Source organism: Chiloscyllium plagiosum, unplaced genomic scaffold, assembly GCF_037043375.1.
Source record: "Chiloscyllium plagiosum isolate Xiang-an unplaced genomic scaffold, Cpla_swu_hap1 HiC_scaffold_50, whole genome shotgun sequence".
Taxonomy (NCBI): domain Eukaryota; kingdom Metazoa; phylum Chordata; class Chondrichthyes; order Orectolobiformes; family Hemiscylliidae; genus Chiloscyllium; species Chiloscyllium plagiosum.
In genome coordinates this window covers 2,003,366-2,017,932 of record NW_028270188.1, presented here as the reverse complement: position 1 = coordinate 2,017,932, position 14,567 = coordinate 2,003,366, and positions in this window count along the sequence as shown.

Here is a 14,567-nt window from a genome sequence, read left to right as displayed (position 1 = left end):
ATCCGCACGAGGCAGAGCTAGTTCCCTGGTGCTATCTTATCGAACTCACCTCATTAACTACCCACTCCACCCCATTGTGCCCCTCTCATTCAATATCAGCCCAATTCTCCCACCCATCATGGTTGGAGGTACACACTACCGCCTGGGTGCCCCTGGAGATTCTGTAATCTCTGGCACGAGTGTCATGTTTAACAAGCCAATGGGCACATGTTTGAGCTTTCTCCGTTTGGAGCTGCCCTGCATAGTTTACCCCGAGCATGGCAGATAAGGGGCAATTAAACCACGGTTTGTCGACAGGGGCATGGAGCTCCTGGTAGATGGGCTAGTACAGAGTGGGACCATTCTCTTCCCAGAGGAGGCCAGACACACCGAGTATGGTCTGAGCTCCCTACCCAGCTCAGTGAAGTATCTGCGGTCTGAAGAAATGTCCAGCAATATAGGACAAGCAGCAATAACCTTCCCTGCTCTGCCAGGGTAAGGGTCACTGTATACTCTCTACTCCCTCACACTCACTGTAAATCTGTTATAGCACCGCCCCCCGAACAAATCTCTCTCTCTCTCTCCCTCTCTCTCTCCCGCTCCCCCGCCTCCCTCCACTTCCCCCCACCCCCTCCACATTAATAACACTGGATGGATACAACACTGTGGACTGACTCCCTCCGGACACCTCACCATGACCCTGTCCCCCACCTACAGCAGGGCCACCCACCCCCTCCCTTCCTCCCATTCCTGGAGAAATAGACTGGAATAGGTCAGAAAGGGCCAAGCCGGGTGCCGGAGTGCCCGATACCCATTCCCTCCCACCCCCTCCCCCCTGCCATGTGGGGAGGACCCTGTTAGGAGCCGGAGAGGACAGGGACACCTCGTGTGGAGATTCTGAAACATTCACCTCCCACCGACCGAGTAAGGAGCAATGTTCAGTGAAGGACAATTCTCACTATAAACACACTGGTAGCTCCGTTTCCCCCCGGCACAACTTAGAAGCCGTGGTCCTGATGCCATCTCCCTTTTATATCGAGCTGTTACAAATGGAATCCCCACGGTCTCGGTGGGCAGGAGGGTGGGCTCACAACACATCGTCACCCCCACCTCCCAGAAAGGGAGCACGGACGCTCCCTCTTACACCTCCCCCTTTAAACAGCTCAGATACTGAAACTAATCTGTTATAGCTTCTGCTCTCCTCACTTGTCCTGATATCTTCAATAATCTGTGCTCATATACACCCAGCGCTCACTGCTCCTGTAGCGCCTTTATAGTGGTATAGCCTGTTTTAAACGGTGTTTCATTGTCTTTCCGACCAAAGTGCATCACCTCACACAGCTCTGCATTAATCCCCATCTGCCTTACACTTGAACACTACACCAACGTATCACTGTCGTGTTAGAGTTCCACACTGTCCTCCAAAGACTTCAGAGTTCTTCCAGGTTTGGTGCATCTACAAACATTGAGATTGTTATAGTGTCACAGTCCCCATGAAACAACTGAAATCCTGCCATACTCATGATTGTGAGCAAGTGAAATACTGATATATTCCCACGGACAGAGTCAAATAATGACATGCTGTCAATGGAGCAACAAAAATTCTGACACTTACGAGACAGAGTAGATGAAATATTGACAAATCACAGAGTAAGAGAAATCCGGATAGGTTCCACTTATCTATATTCATCAGGGTATAATGTGATGAAGTTGAAAGCATGTACTGTACCTTTAAGAGAGAGAGAATGCTGTTCTGAACTGAGAGTTTACAAGAACCTGTGACATGAGAGGATGGCAGACCCAGAAACAGTATATTGTTATAGAGCTTGAGTCGGGTAATAGGTAGTTAAGAGAAAGGGGTTATAATAGTTGTGAATAGTTAATGTAAAATGTTCAGTTTCAGAGTGAAAAAATAAATTGATGTTTTTATTTAAACAGTGGAAATTGGCAGATCTGTCATTCATATTTTAACAGTTTACGAGGCGAATTGAGTATTTCTTTATGTTTCATTTAAGTTACCAGATGAGCTTCACGCCGTGTCCTAACCATTCCCATGTGTGTATCTGTGTGTCTCTGTGTGGGGCAGATCTGGCAGTCTCTGTGGTGCTTAAAGTGATGCAATGCCACCCTCCGCTGGCCTCCACACGCTACTGCACAGGCATTGGCAGAGGGTGAAAACCAACTGGGATTCATTCAGAGATGGGGAGGGAGAGGGCAGCTGCTCACAGCACCATCCAAACTGATGTCTTATCCATGGACTGATCTAAATGTCCTTTAAACGTTGGAGCTGTCCCTGTTTTCACCACTTCCTCTGGAAGGTCATTCCACACGCAAGCCAGATTCTGTCTAAAATAATTACCTCTCATGACTTGTAAATCTTTTTCCTTGCACCTTAAAATATCCCTCAGTTTTGAATCCCCACTTCGAGGGAAAATACATCAGCCCTTCAGCTTATCTGTACCCCTCATTATTTTAGAAACCTCTGTTAAGTTACCCCTTCACCTCATACTCTCCAGTGAAAAAAGTCCCAGCCTACCCAGCCTCTCCTTATAGCTCAATCCCTCCTTTCCCAGCAACATCCAGGCTAATATCTTCTGAACGCTCTCCAGCTTAAAAATATCAAAGTGAATAGTCAAGGTGTTTTCTAAGTGTACGGGGGTCCAAAACTAGAGGACATAGGCTTAAGGTGAGAGGAGAAACATTCAAAAGTGACCTAATGGTAACTGTTTCACACAGAGGGTGGTGTGCGTATAGAATGAGTGGGCTGGATGACCAGACAGGACACAGTATTCCAGAAGAGGTCTCACCAATATCCTGTACAACCTCAACATGACGTCCCAATTCCAATACTCAAAGGTCTGACCAATGAAGACAAGTGTGCTAAACACCTTCTTAACCACACTACCTATATGAGAAGCAATTTTTAAAGAATTATACCTGACGGCCTAGGTTTCTGTTATACAGCACTGCCAAAGACCCTACTTTTAATTGTCTAGGTTCTGCTCTTGTTTGATTTACCAAATCCAATACCTCGCATTAATCCAAACTAAACTGCATCTGCCACCGCTCAGCCCAGTGTGTGATATTACTGTCATCCCACCGCCCCCCCCCCCCCTTCAATTTTAAAATGCCCATCCCGCTCCAGGATTCATGCACACTCCGGCCTTGATTTTCACAAAGACCCTGACCTTGGTTTGCCTTGTGAGGTTTGGGGGAGAAGGGATAGATTGCAGACACAACCAGTGGGGAGGAGAGGCTGGACAATAATCAGTGGTCTGGTATAATTTCATGGTTTTAGGAAGAGGGCAGTCGCACGTTAGAGTTGGCGAATACTGATCCGTGTTTTGGGGCCAGAAATTATGGTCTTTCACCGTCTCTGGTGTTCAGTAATAAATATCTATTTGAGACCCTTCATTGTGAAGAGTGTGTCTGCAGGATTTCTTTCCCTAATATTGCAGACTACCAATATTAGCGATTAAAGATGTTCATAGTTAATTTCGATGGCACAGCACATACACTCAACATCCTACTGTTGAGACAAATATCTTGCATTTGTTTAACAATACAAAGTGCTTTGTGTAATTCAGTAATGGTAACCTGATTATAATAAATCCACACCGAGCTGAAAGTGGGCACTAAAATATGACCCAAAATCTGGGTATGGTTGTGTGGTGGGTAGTGTCCCTGTCTCTGAGCCAGAGCACTGTATTTGAGTCCAATTCCTAACTTGTAGTGTTCCTAGCTCTGGGCTAGAAGCCTGGATTCAAGTCCTGCCTGTTGCAGAGATATGTCCCAGCATGTCAGGACAGTCTGATGAACAAACACACAGGAGAATAATGTTACAGCTTTCTGGGTATTGCTGAGTGATGCTAGTGTCCTTATCTCCGGGCACAAAGGTCTGGCTGTAAATCCCACAGAGGTGTCTCATGATACATCTGAACAAACCGATTAAAATGGATTTAGAATTGTCACTTGGTGGAGAAGGAAGAGGTGTCACTATTGCATTTCAGAATTTAGGCCCAGGATGAGTGAAAACACAGCCACTCGTGTTGATTGGAGTCACATTTCGCAGCAGTAAAGGTTTATAAAATCTGAACAGTCATGGATAGGGTGAGTTGTCAGGGATTTTCCCCAGGTTAGGGACGTCCAAAACTAGAGGGCATTGGTTGAAAGTGAGAGGGGAAAGATTTTGGAGAGGCTTAAGGGGCACCTTTTCACACAGAGGGTGGTGTGCATATGGAATGAGCTGCCAGAGGAAGTGGTGGAGGCTGGTACAACTACAGCATGTAAAAGGCATCTGGATGCTGACAGACCTGCCGAGCTTTTCCAGCAATTTCTGTATTTATTTGAAAAATGCATTCATTTTAACACAGGTATTCTGAATAAATTAAACATTTTATTTTTTAATGACGCAGGGCCATGTAAACATATTTCAATCGACCGAGACCATTTTCTGCTAAGGGTATGGCTCTGTGTATGACAACAGCAATGATGTACCGACATAGACCAGGGAATGTGATGGAGACATAGTTTAGACAATGTACAAGGAGAATTCACATGGTCCAGTTTGGGAAAGGATCACATTACTGTGTGATTCAGCTCAGAAAGGGAGAAAACGTATTCTGCCCGAGAAGGAATGGTCTATTGCACTCTCTCTCCTTCATTGTTCCTCATCACAGCAATGTGTGCGAGCTAAAAAAAAAATCTACAGTCGTCATTACCATTCTTATTTTTATGGAATCCCTGCAGTGTTGAAACAGGCCCTGCGTCCCAACAAGTCCATACCAAACTTCTCAACCCATTCCCCTACATTTACCCCTGACAAATGTACCTAACCTAGAAATCCCTGAACACTACGGATAATTTAGCATGGCCAATCCACTGAACCTACACAGTTGGAGCTTTAGTAGGAAACTAGATCACCCATTTAGAAGCTCACACAGACAAGGGGAGGATGTGCAAACTCCACACAGACAGTCATCCAAGGCTGGAATCTAACCCAAGTCCCTGGTGCTGTGATGCAGCAGTGCTAACCACCGTGCTACCCTTTGGGTGATCCCTGACCAGAATTCAATGGAATCTCCTCACTGCCGAAAGCAAAGGGAATTCAGCTAAATCCAACTGTCCCAGGATGGTATCCCACTGCTAGCAGCTGTGTGAGTACAATATCTTCAGAAGCAGAATAACGTTCTGGACAATCTCACAATTTTTCCTTTTGTCATCAGATCCAATAATATCTGGACAAAGTTCTTTCAAGTTATAATTGCAGAGATTTTGTGTGTGTGTGTGTGTGTGTGTGTGTGTGTGTGTGTGTGTGTGTGTGTGTGTGTGTGTGTGTGTGTGTGTGTGTGTGTGTGTGTGTGTGTGTGTGTGTGTGTGTGTGTGTGTGTGTGTGTGTGTGTGTGTGTGTGTGTGTGTGTGTCAACGTTTTTAGAAAGGGAAATTTTGATTATATATTTGCAATACCCAAACAGTTTGCCATTCATCTTTCCATCATAGTTTGAATAACATAGCTCTGGATCATAAACATGTTTTAGCAGATTAAAGAAACTAGCCTGACTTGTTCCTAAAACGGACCCTGACCCAGTCAGAGACCGATATTATCGGCCATATCACTAACCTGGTCACATTTAACATTTGTTGTGAGCAGTGGAGCAGTGGGGCTAGAAAAGGAAAGAGTGACTCAAAAAGCCGGGGAACTACAGACCGGTGAGCCTGATGTCAGTGGTGGGTAAGTTATTGGAGTGGATTCTGAGGGATAGCATTTACATACATTTGGGAAGGCAAGGGCTGATCGTGGTGGACAACATGCTTTCTGTATGGGAAATCATGTCTCATTAATTTGGTGGAGTGTTTTGAAGAGGTGACAAATAAGATTGAGGAAGGCAGTTTGGTAGCCATTGTCTATATGGACTTCAGCAAGGTGTTAATTAAAAGAACAAAGAGCAAAGAACATTTCCAGCCCAAGAACAGGCCCTTCGCCCTCCAAGCCTGAGCCTATCCAAATGTTCTGTCTAAATCTGTCGCCCAATTCCTAAGCATCTGTAGCCCTCTGCTCCCCACCTACTCGTGCATCTGTCCAAACGCATCTTAAATGAATCTACTGTGCCTGCCTCTGCCACCTCTGCTAGCAACGCGTTCCAAACGCCCACCACTGTCTGTGTGAAGTACTAGCCGCATGTCTCCCCCTTAATGTTCCACCGCTCATCTTGAAAGCACGACCTCTCGTTATAGAATCCTTCACCCTGGGAAAAAGCTTGTCTCTATACACCCTGTCTATACCCTTTATGATTTCGCAAACCTCAATCAGGTTCCCCCTCAATCTCTTTTTATCTGATGAAAATAAATCTAATGATTGATACACAGATTAGTAAGTTTCGATCACATGGGATACAGAAGAAGCTAGTCACAAAAGGCTTGAAGGAAGAGGGATATTTTTCAGCCTGGAGGCTTGTGAGCAGCAGTGTACTGCAAAAATCAGCACTGAGTTCACTGCATTTCATTATTTATGTAAAGTATTTAGATGTGAATATCGGGGCCATAGTTAGTAAGTTTACAGATGGCATCAGAAAGGTGGCGTAGTAGATTATCGCAGAGTACAGCAAGACCACAATCAGATGGGACAAAGTGGTAAGGAGTGACAGATGAAGTTTAATTTAGATAATTACGAGGTAATACATTTTGGGAAGGCAAATAAGGGCAGAAACTATACACTTAATGGTAATGTCCTGGAGCGTGTTGTGGAACAAAAGGACATAGGGCTGCAGGTGCATTGTTCCTTGAAAGTGGAGTCGCAGGTAGACAGAGTGGTGCAGAACACATTTGGCACATTTGGCTTAATCAGTCAGAGCATTGAGTATAGGGGTTGTCGTGGCATGTTGCATCCGTGCAGGATGTTGGTGAGGCCACTTTAAGAATACTGCGTGCAAAGTGGTTTTCTTCAGAAATTACTTACACAGATGTCCCAGAACTGGAGGTGTGAGCTTTAGGGAAAGGTTGATTAGGTTGTGGTGTTTCCCCCAGAGTGTCAGAACTTGAAGGGTAACATTATAAAGGTTTATAAAACCATCAGGGGCATGGATTGTTTGAACAGCCACGCTCTGCTTCCCACGATAAGGGAGTCCAGAACAAGATAGCAGAGGCTGAAGGGGAGAGGGCGGATGATTTAGAAGGGACCTGAAGGTAAATGTTTCACACAGAGAGTGGTGTGTGTACAGAAAGTGCTGTCAGAGGAAGTGGTGAAGGCGGTTACAATCGCACGTTTAAAATGTATCTGAAAGAGGAGGGATATTGGCCAAATGCTGGTAAATGGGACTGGATCAGGTTTGATATCTGATCGGAGTGAACAGGTTGGACTAACGGGTCTGTTTCTGTTCTGCATGACTCTCTGGTTCTCTAAGAGAGATGATGAAAAATTCTGTAAGATCCTTTCAAGTCGGAATTCTCTTCACTGGAGGTTTATCGTGCCTCTATGTTCACATAGATTGAAAGCTGCGTTAGTTAATATATGACAGAGAAGTGAGTCATGCACAATGGGACGCAGTCAAGAAAGTGGGGCTGAGACCCCAACCTGATCAGTCACAATCTTAGTGCCTGGTGGAGAAGGCTCAACGTATCTAATGACCCGCTCCTGTTCCTCAGTCCCATATTTCTGTGTTCCATTCAGCCCGTCAAACCTGCTAGACAGGAACAGTTGGAGGCCACTTGCTCCTATACCTGGTGCACTGAAACAGAGGTGACCATTCAGCCTCTCAAGACTTTCACACACGCTTTGAGGTGATTTGGGAAATGTAATTGGAAAATCCAGGCTCAGTATGAAAGAGGTTCCTCATCTCTCTTTACAGAGCTTCCACTCTCTGCAACTTGTGCTTCATTTGTTGGTCATGTTGTAGACCCAGATTCACTGTGAATACAGCCCACATACCTCACCAAGCAATGGCTCACATAATCGTCTGGTCTCTCTGACTTCAATTTGTAATAACATGTAATAATTCATGAAAATAACACCCACTAACTTTCCAATAACAGAATGTGAGAACATCAGAAACGGGGCAGGTCGTTCACTCCCCAAGCCTGCCTTGTCCTTCACTAAGATCATGGCTGATCTGCTCTTTGTCTCAAATCCTCTTTTATGCCCAATTCCTCATAGCCCTCAACTCTCTGACAGGTCAATATCCATCTATTTCCTCTTCAAATATTTTCAGACAGCTGGCACCTAGAACACTCTTGAGAAGAGAAATCCTGACATTTAATACCACCTGTTTGAAGAAAACACTTGCTGCTCCTATATCATGGCTTATTGATATGAACAAAAGAGGTTGACACAATGGTTCAGGTAAAAATGACTGGCCCTGATATCAAGGCAGTGGTTGACTTCTCTTGACACCAAGGAGCTTAACAAAACTAGACTTAATGGGAATCAGAGTCATTTGTCCAGTAGTTGGACTCAAACATGGCACAAAGTAAGATGTTCATCGTCTCAGTCCTGGGTCAACTCTGTGGGAAATCTTCAGGGTAGCTTCCTCTTCACAAACATCTTCAGCTGCTTCATCAATGTCTCCCCTCCCCCACCTTCCCTACGATAAGATCAGAAGTGGGGATGTTCACTTGAGATTCCACAATGTTCAGAACATTTTATCTCCCATCAGCTCCTGAACCAGCCTGTGTCCATGTGCAGCAAGACCCAGACTCCATTGAGACTTGTGCTGTTAAAGGGTCCGTAACACTCATGTTACAGCACTGCCTGACACTGCAATGAAAGAAGAGTTCATTCAGCACCTAACGCTGCTTTCACAGGAATATGAGGAAGCCATTCAGCCCATTGACACTATTGGAGAAGAAGAGGGACAGCCCATTCAGTGCATCCAGCCTATTACTCAGGAAGAGAAGGAGTCTAGAGTGATGGACCACATCAGAGCACCTCGAAAATATTTGAAGGCAATAGCCTAGACTTTAATGTTTTCTTATTTTAAAGGAAATGTAAAGTTTCTGTTCCAGATGCAATGTGACTGGTCAAGCTACTCGGTGGTAAGCAAAACACCACTTATTTAAACACGAAAGATGAACTAAAACCAAAGAAAGAGGAATTTAGAATAACGTAGTTCTCTTGGACAACTTAACAGAATAATAGATCTAGGAACTATTACTAATGAACTAGTCCAACATAGGAAACACCCATAAACACAGCCCTTGGCAAAAAGGAAAATTCAGACACAGAATGTCACAAATATTTCTCCAATCCAGGAATTGTAAACAGCATCAAGAGAAACTTCAGAGAGGGTTGCAGACAGGAGACATTCACTGACACTTCCAACTCTGTGGAGACCCCTATCATTTTTGATGTTACTGAGAAACCAAAACCCAGAGATCCTAATGTGTGAGAGCTGGCCACACACATTCAGGCTGCATTAAAATTAATCTCAGGCCTTGGTAGCTGTTTACTCAAGTGGTCAGAACTAGCCAGCTTTGTATCAATCATTCAATATCTCTCTTAAAAGAAACCAGGACAAAATAACCTCTTAAAGCTGCAGTATTGTCACACTTGTCAGCACATCGAGCTATCAATCAGGAACCAGGGGTAACCCAGTCAGGCCCTTGGCCCTGTCCAATTGGACGAAGAAGAAGGCAGGCAGTCCCTTGAGACACATAAACAGGAACAGTAGGAGGCCACTTCCAACTTAATTAACTTACACTGGGCAGAATGAGGTGATTTATGCTGATCCATGATGAATGTATTATGCCCAAAACATCGATTCTCCTGCCTCATGGATGCTGCCTGGCTTGCTGTGCTTTTCCAGCAATCGACTCTCTCCTCTGATCTCCAGCATCAGCAGTCTTACGTGTCTCCTAATTGATGCTCGAACATGATGAACAAGTGGGGCAGAGGCTGCACAGACACACTCCTCCATGTTGTTCCTCCTGGCTCCGTTGTTCATGATACACACGTGGGACTTTAACGTGGTTTTCTCGCGGTGAGCAGGGAAACCATATGTCTTGTGTGAAGTCTCAAGAAGGCATATTTCATCTCCGAGAAGCCAGCCTGGTGTTCTCTATGTAGGGCAGAAGCTGTTGGGAAAAGCTACCTGTTACAGATGGAAGATATTGTGGCTGCTGTTGGGGATTGTGAGCAACATGACTTTCAATATGGGTTCACATGCAGACTGCACAATAATGTGGGGAGAGTTAATTAAGGCATATAAACTATTAGGAAAGCCACGTTGGACTGATGAGTGGACTCTCTAAGTTCAGGTAATGCTGATCTTGTTCATGTTTATCTTGTCTTGTGCACGTCATGTTCAGTGTAACCTGTATGCCTTACTCTGTTCAGGTTTATTTCCACCCTATGATCTGTCTGGCCATGTTCACTATGATCTCCCTCCACTGCTCATACGTAAAGTTCTTCCCTGCACTGAGGTACACATGGCAATAAATGAAAACAAACAAACCTGGTTTAAGTATGGAATTTCTCACCCTATCAATGTCTCTTTTGGAAATAAGTGATCGCTGCAAATCCTTGTGTTTCAGCATCGCAATTTCTTCTTCTCTCACAGCTCTACAGATTAAACACTCAACTTATTCGCTATATTCTCATGATACCATCACCCTTGTCTGTGGTAAGGAGATCATTCCTTACAAAGGAGATCAAATCTGTACAGACTGCCCCTAATGCTGTCTCAGCAAGGCTCTACAACAGCAGGTAGATGGCTTTACTTATGTACTCGAATCATCTTACAATGAAGGACAGCATACCATTGACTGCACCCATTACTTACACAGGGTTTGATTCGGAGCAGTCAGGATAGACTTGTGAGTGGGACATCATGCTTCCCAAATTTGGTAGAGTTCTTTGATTTAGTGACCAAGAAGGTTGACAAGGGCCGAGTGGTAAACGTAGTCTCTATGGATTTCAGTAAGGCCTTTGATAATTTTCCACATGGCAGGCTTCTCTGTCAGGTTACATCGCGTGGAATGCTGGGGGAACTGGCCAATTGGATTCACAGTTGGCTTGATGGGAGGAAGCAGAGGGTTTTGTGGAAGGATGCTTGTCAGACTGGAGGCTGGGTCCATAGATGTTTGTAATCTATGATTTGGTTGAGAATGTACAAGGCATGATTAGTAAGTTTGCAGATGACACTAAAATAAGTGGTAGCTTGATCAGTGAGGACGTTTATCAAAAATTGCAGCAGGACCTTAATCAGGTGGGGAAGTGGGCCGAGAAATGGCAAATGGAATTTAATAAAAATGTGTGAGGTCTTGCATTTTGGAAACTCAAATCAAGGTGGGAGTTTCATGATGAATGGGAGCGCCTTACGGGGTGCAGTGGTCAGAGAGACTTTGGCGTTCAGGTGCACGGTTCTCTGAGAGTGGAGTCACAGGTAGACAGGGCAGTGCAAAAGGCATTTGGCACACTGGCCTTCATCAGGCAGCACATTGAGTTTAGAAGTTGGGAATTTTTGTTGCAGTTACATAGGACTTTGGTAAGGCCGCACTTGGAGTGTTCTGTTCAGTTTTGTCACATTTGTTATAGGGGGGATGGTATTAAATTAGAAAGAGTGCAGAAGAAATTTACAAGGACGTTGGCAGGACTCAATGGTCTGAGATATTGGGAGAGGTTGGACAAGCTGGGACCTTTTCTTTACAGTGTAGGAAATTGACGGGGGACCTTGTAGAGCTGTATAAGATCATGAGGGGTATGGATAGGGTGAATGCTCTCAGTCTTTTTCCACAGTTTAGAGAATCGAGGACTAGAGGGGATCAGTTTAAGGGGAAAAGGGAAGGAGTAAAAGTGAACCTGAGGGGCCACCTCTTAACACAAAGGGCTGGTACGTGGATGAGCTGCCAGCAGATGTGTTTGAGGGTGGTACACTAAAAACATTTCAAAATTATTTGGATAAATATGTGGATAGGAAAGGACTAGAAAGATATGTGCTAACTGCAGGGAAATGGGGTTAGTGTGGATGGACAATTACAAGGTGTAGTCGAACCCCTCTGTTAATTTAATTGAAACACCCAGAAAAGCTCGCCTCACCTCATAATCTGTTAAAATATGAGTGACGCAGATCTCCTACCTTCCACTATTAAGAAAAAAGTAACAAGTGTATTTCTTAATTTTAACAGTGAACACTAAACAACAACTATTCACAAATACAAGCCCCTCTTTTCTTAACTACGTACTACCTGACTCCAACTCTAGAAAATTATGCTGTTCCAACAACCCACATATTAAACATTACAATCTCAAGACCACACAGACTCTATTTTTCCCGCTGTGTTCACTCTTCCAGCTGCTGATCTCCCTGGGCCATTTTGTTTTACTGCAAGTAGGTTTGACATTAACATGTACCTTTGATAGAGATTGTTTGAGCTGACCAGTTAGCACTCTTGATCTACAGCAGTTACTCTGCTGTTGAATGGCAGTGGCTCTCTGTCTAGTGTTCGAAATGCTGGGTTCATATACTTCCCATGTTACAACAAATCTCATACTTTCCAGTTGTCCAAACAATGATATCGATTTCCGTTGGCTTCTGGTATGCTAAGCGTTATTTAAAATCTTTGGTTGTGGTTGAATTGTTGTCAAAACAGCAACCAAAACACAGGTATCCATTTCCCAGCGAATTGTGACATTTGGAACAGTCTGACCTTTAGCTGGCATCTGTGGCTGTACTTTCTATTCAGCACAACCCGTTCTGTCTTAAAGTGACCAGATATGTTTTCGGCTTCATAACACCTCCCTTCTTCAGAAATAAAATGAACCATCAGAATGAAAAGATGGCTTCATTTATTTTCCTTTAATTCATATTCCCATTATTATGAAATACAAAAGTATTAATCTCAGTTATACCATTCACATTAATTCTGAAAAGATATATAACACTGGAATAAGTCAAATTTTATCTACACATTTTCCTTTAAATCCGTGATAACAAATCTGCTATCACATTTATACGACCCACAGAATGTATATGTTGGAAGTTTAAAGTCTGTAACATAAGACCCCAACGAAATATTCTCATATTCAGGTCTTTAAATATTCCAAAAAGTGCGAGAGGATTGTCGTTGTTGCGCACATCCATCTCCGACAATTTGTTTGTCATATAAACATTAAAATATTGTCAGGTCAGTAAGAAACTTAAACTCGTATGAAACTCAATCTTCCTTGTTCAATATTGGAGATTTTGCATTTTCTCTGGTGGATATTGAGGTTTTTCAACAAATAGCCAATTGGCTATTCAATTCCTTCATCATCTTTCTGTATCAGTACATTTCCGACCCCTATATCCCTCGCATCAAACATAATTTTCAAAGGGTTTCAAAATACTTGGTGCATTTAAAACTGGTGCGATGATTAATCCTGTTTGATAATTCTCAAATGCCTCCCTCCATTGTTTTGTCCACCACAATTCTGTGTTCTCATTAGTAAATCCATCAGGTGTGCAAATACGCTGCTGATATTTGGAAGAAAGTTCTGATAGAGTCCACTCAGTTCCAAAAATCGAACCACCTCTTTCTTCGAGGATGGTTGTGGAATTTCCATGTGTTCCATGGGGTCAACCTTCCATGTCCAATGTCATGTCCCAGGAACGTCCCCTCTGCCTTCATGAATTCTGTTTTCTCAAATTTATTACCAAGTTTGCTTCTTGTCATCTTTCAACACGCTCTGCCAAAAGTAACATCTGAGCTTTCGATCACTTGCTAAAGATTGCTACATCATACAGATAAACTGCACAATTTGTTCATCTGGCCATAACTCTGTTCCGCACTCTTCAATGTGTCTGGAGCATTATAAATTCACATGACATACTCTACCACTTTTTTGTCATATCCGCTATCTTTATCCGATAGTTTAACTGACTCAACATTTATTTTAATTTGAAAGGGGCCACTAAACCTAGCTTTGAAGGGATTTCCTACCGCTGGTGACAATTCTAATACGTCATCCCCACGGGAAAACGTCAACGTTTCAGAGTTTTTATCTGCCACATGCTTCATTCTATACTGTGCCCTCTTCAGGTGCTGTTTAGCTAACTCACCTACTCCATCTAATTTCACCCTCACCTCAGACACATAATTCAACTGTGAGGTTTCCGACTTTGGTCCTGTCAATTTTTATATATAATAAATTTCAAAGCACCTCTCACTGACATTGTACGAATATTTACTCAAGGGAAGTAAAGTGAGTAGATTTATTTGGGCCATCTCGGATGGCAATCAATACGATAAGACGCCTTTATTCCAATAATTCGTGTAATTCTGACAGAATGCTGTTAATATTGTCTTCAATGTCTAATGCCAACTTTCCAAGGCTCCCTGGGATTCGGTATGGGACAGATGTGATTTAAACTGCTGTATGCTGAAGCTATCCATGACTTCTTTAAATAGTTGAGCGGTAGAATAAGACCCATGGTCTGACTGAATCACACTGCGTAGTCCACAGTGAGTACGGAAAGTTACCAACTCCTCCACCTCCCCTTTTACGTTAACACTCCATAATGGAATTATCCCTGGAAATCTGCTAGACACATTCATTATGGTCAGCAGATATTGGTTTCCACTTTTATTTTAGAAAGGGGAGCTCCACAATTAATCAT